The sequence below is a fragment of the Enoplosus armatus genome, chromosome 13, assembly GCF_043641665.1.
Source record: "Enoplosus armatus isolate fEnoArm2 chromosome 13, fEnoArm2.hap1, whole genome shotgun sequence".
Classification (NCBI taxonomy): domain Eukaryota; kingdom Metazoa; phylum Chordata; class Actinopteri; order Centrarchiformes; family Enoplosidae; genus Enoplosus; species Enoplosus armatus.
This window is the reverse complement of record NC_092192.1, coordinates 10,294,704-10,308,942: the sequence shown is the minus strand read 5'-3', so window position 1 is coordinate 10,308,942 and position 14,239 is coordinate 10,294,704.

The following is a 14,239-nucleotide window of genomic DNA, read 5'->3' as shown; positions in this document are numbered from 1 at the left end:
GACTCCAGGGACACCTACAACTCCAGGAGGCATATGACCCCTCTGTCTGAGCCAGATTTTATTTTATTTTGTCTCCCTGTTTCTCCCAGTGTCTCTGCTCTCACAGTCTGTCTTTCTTTACCTCCTGCTCCTCTCTGGTGGTGATGTGTGGTAGACCTCAAACTATTGTGTTGCAAATGTGAAAGTTTTCGTAAATAGACCCTGGTCTATTCTATTTATGGGAGACGGACAGGCCGCAGCATGTTTTCTATGAAGGCTTCAGGTTTTTCCTACATGTATATTACATTTACATCTGTTTTTTTTATATTGGGAGCAGCATTTATCTCTAGAGCTTTCTCTATTTTTGTTAACCAGCGACTGGAGCTTCTTAAAATAACATGTACTGTAGTTTAATGTTGTGCCGTCAGAAGAACTGTGAAGGAAACTTCCAGTTCACTACAACTTGTATCTTGTTTTTCGTAGTTTTTGCCATCAGTCATATTAGTAAAAGCAAATGAAGTGTAAAAAAGACATTTTAGGGGATTTAGATAATCTTGTTATAAACTGTCTGATCTTCTAATCACTCATGTTTTCTTTCCAGTTGGACTTAAATGTCACTGTGTTCTCAGATCTCAGCAGTAATGAGTGTGATGTTTATTATAGTCAGCGGTAGAAACATTCACATAAGTAAAGTACCTAAACCTGGAATAACTACTTTCTGGCCTTCCTGCAGGAACAAGTTGTCAACACAACATTGACATATTATCACCTTTTAAGTTGATGTGGCGAAGTTGTTAGCAAACATTTGATTATTTACACATCCAGCAGTTATGGAGCAACGTTAGCATTCATCTGGAGTCGTATTTGTGGCCATCTGACGAATGTAAGTCCTATATTCACCAACTTTTAGGTCCTTATTTGGTCTCTACCAACTCCTTAGGGACATATCTGGCTCGTAAAGTAAATGGCTGCATTTATAATTTTTGCCTCCCATTCACACATGGAGCTTAGATTACCCTTTTTATATACTCTTGGGTGGTTTAATTTACTGTTGTATATGACCATTATAGGTTTATAATGTTTAAAAATCTTAATCTGTGTCTAGTAGCTGCGCAGTAGTTGCCAAGTAAATGTAGTACAATATTTCTTTGTCAATCAGAGTGAAAGTATAAAGTAGCATAAGAGTACATGTACTGAAAACAGACTCATGGTATAATAGTGTGCTGTGTGCCTTTTTTTCAGTAAAGCAAGTTGATTGTTGAAATTGTTGACTTTGGAGCTCAGACCATCACTAATCTGTAATAGATGTTTCATACATGAATCAGGTAAAATATCAGTTTAAAACACAGTCAGTGGAGGACTTGGAGGTCAGCGACAGACTCACCCTGGCTTCTCAGGTTTCTGTTGTCATATTTCTGGGAATTTGATGCAATGTTTTGGAAACCGAGCTGCAGTCAGGCAGGGTGGATCTCAGTTTTAAGTGTGATTGTGTGTGTGTGCGCGTGTGTGTGTGCGACAGTTTATGTGTCTTCTGTCTACACCAACTCTGTTCAGCCAGAGATGATTGTGTCATTACAGCATCCAGGGCGTGAGAGCTGTCCTAGTCTCTGTCAGTCATGCACTGTGTTCTCACTCCTCACTCTTCTGATGTCATTTGGGAGTGGATTGATGGGCGGAGGGGGCTTATGAGAAAGACACACAGTTGTGTAAAAGCACACACACACACACACACACACACACAAATATTTGGTGGGGTGTTAATAGTGAATTATGGGTTTTTAATGCCTAACACTGTGGCAGATCCAGAGAGAAAAGTCAGGCCAACTAGCCGTTAATCAAACCATTTCACTTTATGTGTGTCTGTGCGTGTCCCTTCTGATGCTCGTGTCTACACAAAACAATTCACAGCAGGCGTCAGATGCAAATGCATGCAAGCACACAATCATAAACACAAACAGCATGTGAGAAACGGAGATGAAAGACATGAGAAGAGAAGTTGCGAGAATGAGGGAGAGAAAGTCAGAGAATGTGGGGGGGGGGGGGTAGAAGAAAAGGTAAAGATAAACAGAGAGAGAAAGCAATGTAGAGAAAGGATAATGGCTTCCATATGAGAATGTCAGAGCTTTTTCCTGCTTGCTTCTTGGTGTAATCATATCAGCAGTCCGGCCGTTTCCAACCTTCATAAATGTGAAGTATGCAGCGAGTTTTAGGATCCAACTTCCTTTACATAAACACCCCTTAGAAAAACAACCCAGTTGGACGCGAGTGAGTAAGAGAGTGTGTGTGTCCACTCCTGTGTGTGAGAGAGAGAGTTTGCATACAGTATGGCTCACACATATATTTGTGTACGTGGCGTTGTGGACTTGAGTGTGTCGACTTATAGTACAAGTGCATTTGTGTGTGTGTGTGTGCAGATTAGGAGGTGATGAGTGAAGTGAGTTAAAGCACTCGTGTCAGCCATAAAATGTGTGTTGAGAGTTCAGTTACTCCTGTGCTGCCGAGATTTAGAGATTCATAAACACGATGGTTTAGATATATCTGTCCTTAATGTTTTTGCCACAACTTTATGCAGTGATATGAGAAAAAAGACCGGACATCTGCCTCTAAAGTTCAGTTCTTACCTGGATTGTAGCTCTGAAAACCAGACATAAAAAACTTGTCTCATGTGTCACCATTTGGCATCCCTAACAGCCATGTTGTCCTCTGGAAAAAAGGTTGAACCTCAACTTTATAATACCTGGTAGATTTCTCTGTAATGTAAAGAGATTATGTGTCCTCATTAAGACAAAGGATAAGATGGTTGTTAGTGTAATTACTTTCCAGAGTTGTAAAGTCCTTCCTCATGTTATTATGGACCGCTGTGCAGTCTGATAAGCCTTCAAAGTCATTACTCAACCCGGCCTGGATTTCATTGTCTCACCAATACCTCAATCGACACGCAGCTCTTTGGTTTCTTTAGACACAGGGCTGTTTCTTTTTTGTTTTTGGAAAAGTGGCTATGAGTCAGGTGTTTTGACTTATTCTTGCAGATCAGACGTCTGCTCAGGTTGGAGGTGAGTGGAGCTACGCTGGGAAATAGATGATGCCTCCAAACTTCATGTGCTAATAAAACCCATAACAGTCAATCAAGCACATCAGGCAACATAAGTGAAAACACCTGTGCAGGGCAATCACACTTTAATATATCCCCTCATTACTAGAAGATTTATATCAATCTCCTGCTTTGGTGCAGAGCTGCAGTTAGGATGTGGTTAGCCTAGCTTAGCATAAAGACTAGAAGCAGGGGGAAACAGCTAGCCTATAAAGCTCACTAATTAACACATTATATCTTGTTTGTTTAATCTGTATGCAACCAGAAATGTGACAATTTGTGGTCTCCTCTGGCCTGTGCTTAATAAAGCAAATACAATAAGTGTATTTCCCAAAAGGTTGAGCAATTTCTTAAAGTGTCTTTTTGGCCGCATGTAACTTACATGGAGAGTTCTCTGGTTTTTGTCATAAATACATTCCTGAAAGAAACTGGCTGCAATACCACCAGCAGCATACTTCGACTTCCTCCTAGTTTTCCTGAAGGTAAGACCGTCTCACTCTATCTCTGGTGGAAGAGATAAAACTGGGAAGTCTGTTGGACCATTGCATTGAAAACAGTAGAGTTATAAAGTTATAAAAAAGACTGTTTTGTTTTTATTCAAACAATTTAACTGAAGCATTGCTGAGAAAAGAAAAAAAACATTTTTTATACAAGATGTTGCATTAGAAAGAGGCTGTGGGGTCTGCTAGACTGCAGCTCTGCATCGAAGGGTTAAAGTCCATGGCAGCTGATGAACTATTGATAACTGTTCGATCCTTGGTGGTGTGTTTCTGTGTTTACTGCAGCAGGAGAGCAGCAGGAGATAAAACCACGCACAGTGCTCTGTGTTACACACTCGAGCCACGGTTCTCTGAAAAAGGCTCCCAGGGGTCGCGGAGGGGGTCAGCGGAGGCTGCAGACCTCCTGCCTGAGCACTCAGCTGGCAGCGGAGAGCTTCAGAGGGCTGCGCTGGGGATATGTTGAGAAACCGTAGAAACACTGGGTGTGTGTGTGTGTGTGTTTATGTGCTGTAAGCTCCCTCTGCTCAAATATTCACAAATTAGCTAATATCAGGAGTTAAGTTACACACACACACACACACACACACACACACACACACACACGTATACACCCACACTTCTCATGGTTGACTGGGCAGAGGCATTATTCAATTGGCTCGAGTTCAACAGCAAAACTCGGCGAGATAGAGAGGATTATGGGGGAGTGAGCTCTGCCCTGAGAGGTTAAAGTGATACATATTTCTCATAAATATATGTCTGTTTTGCTAGTTTTTAATGTTGATTAAAAAAACAGTAGTGATTCAACATAGAGCATGGGTCAAAATCTTACATCTGCTGTTGTAATCACTTGATATTGGGCTGGAATTTAGTGATAAAATGATACGGAGAGGCAGTAACCGATGCGGTTTATGTTTTCCTGCAGCAGGAAAAGCATTTTGTTGAGAATAAACGAATACAAGTTTCGGCCAAGTCGTGGAGCAGGTCCTCCAGTGATCTCAGGGTTGGTCGGTCTCAAACTGCTCCCGATTGGTAAATGAAAAATGTGTGTATGTGGGTGAATGTGCACTGTCTTTGACTGAACAGGGTTAGCATGCACGCTTTCTCAAACTTCAACAGTGTCATGGCTGTTCATATCTTGAAGATGCCAGTGCAAAATAATCTTCTTTCCGGTCAGTCATACCTCGCTTAACCTCCTAAGACCTGGCATCCACATGCGTGGACATCACATTTTGGGTTATACCATAATACTTAATTCTGCTTATATGGAAATTCAAAATTGTCCCTGTATGTGGAACTACATCATGTCAACAGATGATGCTTAGTTTTTATACTTATCAGGTCCCAATAAGCCAAGATAGCAAAGAGAAATTAAGATAGAACTTGGGTCTTAGGAGGTTAAGAAAGTGATATAGCTAGTTTAGTTGCTGATTGTCTACAAGTTTTTTTTATGTCCTTTCTGGCAGTAGCTTTTCTTCTTGAAATTACACATAGGGTTGTTCTCTTGTTGTGGAAAAATGTCAATGATGTTCAATGATCAGTGTCGTCCTTTTTGTGTGACCCTTTTACCAATTTATGATTTTATTATTACAGACAGTAGAGAGTTTTGAGGGAGAGAGAGAGGTGTAAAGCTCTGACTCACCCCGGATGTTGTGGTTCATGGTTGGCATCTAGGGGGTAAAAACCAAAATGACTACACAAGGTCACAGACTGTCGGAGAAAGTTGCAGCTTCAGTTGCTTATTTATGCAGTTTGCTAACGAGCAAGCTAGCTGCTACACTTGTGAGTGTTAGCACGTCCACAGCAACAAGGAGAAGTAGCAAAGGCCACATCTTTTTTGCTTCAAAGGAGGTCTTCAAGTCTATTTTATTCCGTCTTACTGGTGCATGATTGTGCATTGGTATGTGAGTGATGGTGAAAACTGTTCTGTGGCTGAAGAGATCCAGTGTGACTCTGGACTGCAGCCGGTGCTGACGAGCTGCTTTTAACCGCACTGTCGGTGAAGACAAAGTACAAATCAGCATTTAATGTCTATGCTGTTTTCATTGAATGCCAAGCATCAAAGCCATCAAATGTCTCCAAGATCAAAGACAAACAAGTTTTTTATTACTTGAATATTACATCAGAAAACTGCTGCCTGTATGATCTGGTCTGGTATACTGTCTGCCTTCATTCCCCATATATTTATTCAGCAACAAGCACCGTGCTCCTGTCCTCCCTCTCTCAGTGTAGTCTCTGCTGTCTGGTTTCTGAGCGTCCTGCTGTCAGCTGTTTGGCAGAAGCTTCTCGTGCAGAGGATCAGGCCGGATTCAGTGTTTCTGCAAGGTGAACAGAAACTCACGACCGTGACATTTGACTTTTATGTCTGGCCTTTAAAACAGCGGCTGGACAGGAGCACTGCCAGAACACTGTGTGTGGTCTGTGTGTGTGTGTGTGTGTGTGTTGATTGGGATAGGCATTACTCCCAGTGGGATGTGATGATATCACATTCACATTTTGTAGTCTGACACACACACACAGCCTTCACACAATGGCAGTGACATCATCGTCATCATCATCATCATCATCATCATCATCACCATCCAAACGAGAAGTGCTGAATTTACTCGGATGATATCATCATCAATCGTCCCAGCCAATCACCACACATTTCTGGGCATCATCTCATTGATAATCTCAACTTCCTGGCAGCGGGTGATGATATCATTAGGTAGTAAGTGATGATGTCACAGTTCCAGATTAAAAGAGCATTTCAGTCTTCACGGATCGGTAACTGGCAACAGAGGGGATGCTGGAGATAAAACAAATAGAAACCCAATAGAGTCCAAGACAAGACCAGAACAAATCAGAACTGAGGAAACAACAGAGAGCAGATTCATCTGTTTGTTGTTTAGAGAGACGCAGGTGAATGATTTGTTTCAGATGTTGGATGGATCGCAATGTCAGTTTGTCAGTCCATGACTTTGCTACAGACTGAAATGTCTCGACAGCTATTTGACGACAATTGATTGCCAGGTAATGTTTTGTACAGGACATGGACATGACATGACATTCATCCCCAGAGGATGAATCCTACTGACTTTGGTGATTCCCTGACTTTACATCTAGCGCCATCGTCAGGTCAAAGTTTTAATTTGTCCAATACTTTTGTTTATGATCAAATACCTGCTTAAATAATGACTTTCCCTTCAGCCTCAGCTGTACTTTGTGTTTAATGCTAACTAGAAAATGTTAGCATGCAAACATGTTAGGTGGTGAACATGGTAAACAATATATACAACAATATAAACAATATACAATGCATGCATATACGTCAGCATGTTGACATTTTCATCCCAGCATGTTAGCGTGCTGACACATTCTTTTTTGATTAAAATGATCAGATTGGAATAGTGTTTTCTGCAGCTGTATTTCAAATAGCATTTTCTATTGTTGATTTTTTTAACCCAATTTTTACCTGCTTTTACAGTTAAAAATAAGCACTTCTTAAACAATTCCCAGATGTTGTTTTTTTGTAAATGTGCCATAAGAATATATTTTCCCCTTCATTACACAATCACAATTACCGCTGCACATATTTCACCAATGCGCAGATTAAGAAAGTATTGAATTAATTTTTGTTCCAGGAGGAAGCCACATTTTGCCAACATAGTGTGTCACGTGCAGCTAGTAGTAACAGTGTGGACATTATGTGACAGGCATCTGCTGCCATGAATCAGAAGGATGATGGCTGTATTGTCACATTTTGTCCGAGGCCCCCCCGAGGGAAAGATACCATCACCTGTGAGGGAGGAGAAAAGAGGGAGGTGAGAATGTGTAACAGAAGAAGAGGAGGACGGAGGGAGGAAGAGCGGGAAAAGAAAAAGAGAGGCAGATGTGAATATATTCACGGGAAATGGATTACTAGACGCAGGAGAGAAAGATAATTGTTTGGAGTATTCGTTCCAAGTCCCAGCTCAATTTCAGACCCTCCACTTAAGTGAGTGGATATGAGTGTGTGTGAGTGTGTTTCAGTACGTGTGAGAGTGTGTGATACAAGTGGTTTAGGAGTGGCAGCAGTGAGGGGTGACATCCCCTGTACTTAGCTTTAGCACTCCTCAATCAAGTGCACGCACACACACACACACACACACACACACACACACACACACAGATATCAGATATCATTGTTCTTCAGCTCTCCATTGTTAAATCATACAGCAACATCACCTTTCTATCGAGAGAAGTCTCCATTACCACTCACCCTTGTACACACTATCATTATGTCACCCTCCTCTTCTCCACATCTTCCTCCTCTCTCTGATACCCGCTCCTCTGCCTCATCTCCTCCTCTCTCCTCCTGCTGCTCTTGTTAACTTGATGCTTCCTTCCTCCACACTTGTTCCTTAAAACAAACCGTCAGCCTCGACCACCTAAAGACACAGTGTGTGTGTGTGTGTGTGTGTGTGTGAGAGCACAACAACGTATACAAGCTTTTTCTTAACTGAACAGTCTCACTCTATCTCTGCTATCATTTTATAAAACCCAGAGCTGGATGTATTAGTTAGTTGGTGACTGTCCTCCCAAGAAAGTGACAAAGCCCTCCAGCAGCTGAAGTAATTATGGTGGTCGCCATGGAGGAAGTCAGGTGACGTTATTATAGAAGCAAAGTCCACGTAGAGAGAAGGTCGGGGTGGATGGATGCGTCAACAAAACATCAGACTTTAACACAAGAGACACCTTTCCTGTTTCATACGGTCAGTTAGCCTTTTTCTTTAAGCGTTCATTCTGGGAAATATAGGAAATCAACAACCTGATGGCAGAGCCCCTGTGAAACAGTGAAACAGGTGCATCGACCTGCTAGCAGCTATTTATGAACCATTGCAAACAATTTTTGTTCTACAAATACAATAAAGTTAACAATTTAATTAGGTTAGGGAGAGAGTTACTGTGCCACAGCATAGCCTGCATCTACATTTACTTACAGTAATTCATCACCAATTTCATGCACAGCCCACCAAGCATGCAAACGCTGATATCCACCAGGCACATCTGCATTATGCATTTAATGATGCATTTCATTTCTGTGTCTCTTCATACATTCATATAGCAAAAGTATTTTTTCCTGTTTGAGTGTTGGAACTTCTCTGATTCATGAGAAGATTTGTTTGTACATTGATGTTTTTCTTGCTTGAAGTCAAAGTTTACTTATAATATAAAATATATAATGTATCGATTGAATCTATAGATCAGTGTTGATCAATCAATCAAGATACATCAATGCATAACTTTACAAATGCACAGTGAAAAGTGGGTAAGCATCATTTACTCACTGTAATTCCAGAAATACAAAAAACCCATACTTGCATATGTGTGTTTTTTTTTTTTTTTAACTTTGAAAGTATGTTTTGATTGCATGAAAAGTTTCACCATCATTTGAGGGCAAAGTTGCTCCGTCCACTTTTCACTGTCACTGTGTTGCTGTAATATGAAATTAATGGTCACATTCTTGATTTTGAAACGTTTTAACATTTTGAAAGAACCAAACCTCAAAATAAGGCTCACTGTCAGCATGTACAGTCTGTGTAAATAAAGGTTTTGAATCCAGTTGAAGGAGGATGGAGCGGGAGGGAGGAGGAGAGTGGGTATTAGGGAGTGTGTGTATGCGTGTGTGTGTGTGTGTGTGTGTGTGTGTGTGTGTGTGTGTGGTTTCTCCTGATGGGGTTAAGTGTACCGAGAGTGTGATGTGGTGATGGAAGGAGGATGAGAGGGATAAAAGAAGAGGAGAGAGAGAAAAAAAATCGAGAGAGGAGAGATCCATTAGCTAATGGATGTCTTCAGTCCTGTCTCGTCAGACTTGGTATTATCACACACACACACACACACACACACACACACACACACACACACACACACACACACACACACACACACACACACACACACACACACGTGCAGAGGTAACATGCAATTGAACTGGTATGTTTTTGTGACTTGTGAATGTGTGCAGTTAGCGCCTAAACAAATCGACTGCATTCCTCAAGTCATTGAAATGAGGCCATATATAATCCCAAATTCAACTCACATCAACTATGAAATAAAAACGCGCATGTGTGTTCACACTTTAAGCACACGTGTATTAATGTATGTGTGTGTGTGTGTGTGTGTGTGTGGGCCATGAGACAGAAACTAATTGGTGTCAATAAGACATCTGTGGCTCCTCTTTGATTAAGCCTGCAGGCTAGGAATAGGAGAATAACACCTCACCCCCCCCGCACACACACACACACACACACACACACACACACACACACACACACACACTGCCTGTGGTTGTGCTGATAGCTAACTCCAGGCAGGGCCCATCTGTCTCATTACAGAAACGGGTCTCACTAGAGAATTTGTATTGTTTATGAACGCACACACACGCACACACACACACACACACACACACACACACATACACACACACACACACGCACACACACATACAGTGTGTATGACCACATCGTTGGCAGTGCTAGTAGCCTTGCTTAACATCAGAGCTGCTGGAGACAGAAACAGCTTGATGTGACAGAAGAACGGAGAAGAAGTGAAAAGAAAAAGATTTAAATAATGAAACAAATATACCCACAGAGCGAACACCCTCCTCCGTCTGAGTTTTTACAACATCTTGTGTAAGAGTTTGACCCAGAAGGACCTCTCTGGCTGCATGATTTTCCTGGAATGGAGCTCCACATTTGAACAATGAAGAAGGAGTTCAGTGTGATGAGCGATGGGTCATATACTCTATAGATCTGCTTTTTTAGTGCATTACCCTCCCAATGTCTTTTCAGTTTATGAGTCAAAGCACTTTGAACTGCACTTATCTGTACTGTAAGAAAGGTGAATTCAAATGAAAATACAAAGTTTAGGACAAACTCACTTTAGCCCACTTGTAAATGGCTCAAAGTGTTTTATTTTATTTTATTTTTGTGTGTGTTATGTTCCATTTACTGAAAATATTAAATTAAATGAATTATTACAACCATCAGATTGGTTTCATTTAATGTCAGAACTGTATTCACATCAGCTTGAGAGACTTGAAACATGCTTGAGATAGAAGTAATGAATCCATCAGAGTGAACATTTAGTTGTGCTATCGCTGCTGGGAGATAATGGTTGTTGAAAGGGGCTGAAAACTCTTTCATCTTGGTGCATTCAGGTGTGTGCGATCATCCAACACTTCAACTGCAAGATATGTTTGCCTTTAGGGATGGTCACTGTATCAGATAAAGAGATTATAGAGTCATGGGAGACGCTGACCAGTAATAACTTGCCATCTTTCAAAGCACATAGGGAATTGGTCCCAGTCAGCAGACAGAGGACGAGTGTCGCAAATAGGAACGTGGCATAAATAAAGAATATAGCGGTGCCAAAATCACTCTCTCATTCACTCCCTACACTATATAATAGACACTCAGTAGTTTTCTCAGTGGTGAAAAGTAAATTGAGATATTGGATGAATCATTGTCATCTTGCAACTTCACTGACAATGCGATGCATTGCATTGTGGGATTGTTAGAAGACAGTTCATGGCATGGAAACTACTTTTTTCATTCTGTTGTTGGGCACTAAATAGTATTAATTTAATAACATACATTTAACTCTTCATTCATTCAGACACTCAGATAAAATGGCAGAGGATAAATGTGGTGAACTATATAACGAGGGTGAGATTGTGTGCAGAAGGTGACATCGCACCCACCGGTGTGATTCCTTTGGTTTAAAGTTCCTTTCACTGAAATGAAATACATGAAACAGACTTGTGCACAGAAGAATGCTCCTGTGAGTCAAAGTCCCACTCGGCACACTTGTTTTTTGTTGGGACATGGAGAGGGGCTGCGTCGGTGGTCTTCCACTATGACACACTACACAGGAAAAAAAAAAGAGAAATTGCCACACCTGATGCTCATTTCTGTTCCTGACACCTAAGACCATTATTTATCAGCAGCCAAACAGCAAACAGTCATGAAGGTACATGACCTTTCGGTTTTTCTCCTCCAGATTTGATTTCCTGACAAAGGCTCTTTTTATTGACTGTTCATTCAGCATCGAACCCTCTTTCTTTACAGATCTTTGACCTTCTCGTCTCTCTCTAACTTCATCAATATCAGAGCACTTATATCGAATATAAACATTAAAATCAGGTCCAAAACTGACATCTGTCTTTGGCTTTCTAGGATGCAAGTGTCCCCACCAATCTCAAGGTGTGAAGGTGGGACAAAGAGCAGAGACCATACATGAGTGTAAACTAAAACAGGTTTATTTTACATAACTAAAAGAGAAGGGAAACTAAAGGGGAAGCCTGGGAAGAGACTCCCACCAGGTGATATAGAGGGTCCAGGCAGTAAACACAGGTGAGCTGAATCTTTGTGACGATCCAACAACCCCCCGAGCTCCTGCAGTCCACTGAAAACTGCAATGGTGCTTCTCAATTCCCTCAATTGCATCCTCACTTGCGTCTTTTCCTCGCATGTGCAGCTCTTTGCATTATACTGCAGTTTAAGTGACAGTGATGAGCAACAAAGCAGAAAAAAACGCCTTTTCACAGAGAAGAAAGAACTTTAATTAAATATAGTGAGAGTCAAAAAAGTTATTTTACACTCAAAAGCTTAAAAAAAAAATCAACATTATCATCTTTACAGTAGTTTCCTCTGTACTCTTCCCCTCCACACTGATACTGCCTATAATGTGTGTGTATGAATGATGACCACCACTGTAAACCTGAACGCAGACAAGCCATGATAAATGTTATTACTGTTGTTGGACGACTCTTTTAACCAAACCCTCTACTTACTCCTTCCTGTACAGGTATTTATATATGTACTATAAAAAAAACACCCCTCAGCTTTAAAACATCACATTTTTTCAGACACACACACACACACACTCGCAGGCACTCTCACATGTAGACACAAACAGAAGAGTGGTCTGCAGACCCATGTTTGAGATCAAATAAATACGTGGCTCATTTTTTTTTTAAGGAAAAGTGAGGGAACGGGAAAAGAAAAAAAGAGGGCAGACATGCAGAGTATTAAAAGCACAATCAAAACAAGGTGATGGAGGGAGATGGGAGAGAGGACAGAAAACCTGGCTGCAGCAGAAAGGAGAGAGAAAGAGAGACTTCCATCTCTTTCAGCCTTCATCTTAAAACCCATCACATGGCGGACAAACACAGATAATGGCATATTTATGAACTCTACACCTAGATAATGCAACAAAATTATGCAAACTTTAACGATAATGATACCAACAACGTGACAAAATGGAAAAAAACCCATCCTCCTGCTTCTTTGACAAATGAAAAACAAACACCATGGCTTTTTTTAGTTTGATTGAAATTAGCAGTGGAAGTATGGCTTTTAATAAACAGACACTATAATACAAAAACAAATAAGAGGTCTTAATAACATTCAAATCCTTAGACATGAGAGACAAAGTAAATTAAGAACATATCTGATCAGTTTCCAGGATTTTTTCAGGCTTTCAGTTGTTTTTCCTAAAATCATAACTTTTTTTTTTCATAACACCCCTCATCGTTCACCCCAAATTTGTGATCACTGCTTTAATGACAGACCTTCAGTCTTTTGGCTGAAGAGGTGTCTTTCACTCATTTAGTTGAGGATGTTTAGTTGATTTTCTTCTTCCCTTTTTACTGAACACTGAGAGCTCCTCAGGCTGCAGTTACAAATGATGTGCTGTATCAGCACATAATGCTAGTTAAGTTTTCTGTCCAGTTAGGAAATTCACTTTCAAATAGTTTCTGTTTGTGGAAAACATCATTGACCTGATGGACCAACAAACTGTAAAGATGCGTTTGTGAACACTACCTGTTGCTGGTGTGAAAATGATGATGTACATAGTTTCTGACGATGAGAAAAGACAAGAAGCATTGAAACTGTGGCGTAAGACTGTTTGGGCATTAATGTCTCAAATAAAGGCTTTGGCAAAATGAACATCTTCATAAATGAATTAAGACTGTTGAAGCACACTGAGCTGTGAGCTCAGACTGCAGGGCTGAGGGAGCAGCGACTTTCACAACAAACCACCAGCTACACATCGGGCAAAATGCAAATAATGTCTTTTTTTACAAGACATGAAAATTCATACTTCATCTTTACCTCTTAAGAAAACAAGTGCAAAATGGGATGCAAATATGGTGAAATGGTGACATTTTAAATATATTTTCACTGTAAAAACTCAAGGATATATTTGAAAAAAGTGTTTTCACAAAATAAGACTTAGGTTCAGATTTAATGACTTGACATTCTTTGCAGCGCAGCATTTAAGACACACCACTGGATCATTTCCTCACTCACGTTGTCAATCACACCAGGTAAGTGGACAGGTAACAAAGGGAACACAATCTGATTGGCCGGCTGATCACAGTAAAAAAATATTAACAACACAGCAAACCAAAAGAAAAACAAAACAGAAATAAGGATTCATGTATTAAGACAAAAATCTGAGAAGGCAACTCTCACACAACAAAATCAAAGTCAAAATGGCAGCAGTCTTTAAGACATGTTCCCCCTCTTGCAGAGGTTTCTGTGGCTGGGTCCGACTTTAAAATGGACTCAGTGGCAGAGTTGTTGGGTCAAATCCTCAACAGTAAAGCTGCTGTTGGCACCCAGTAATCACACACTCCTCT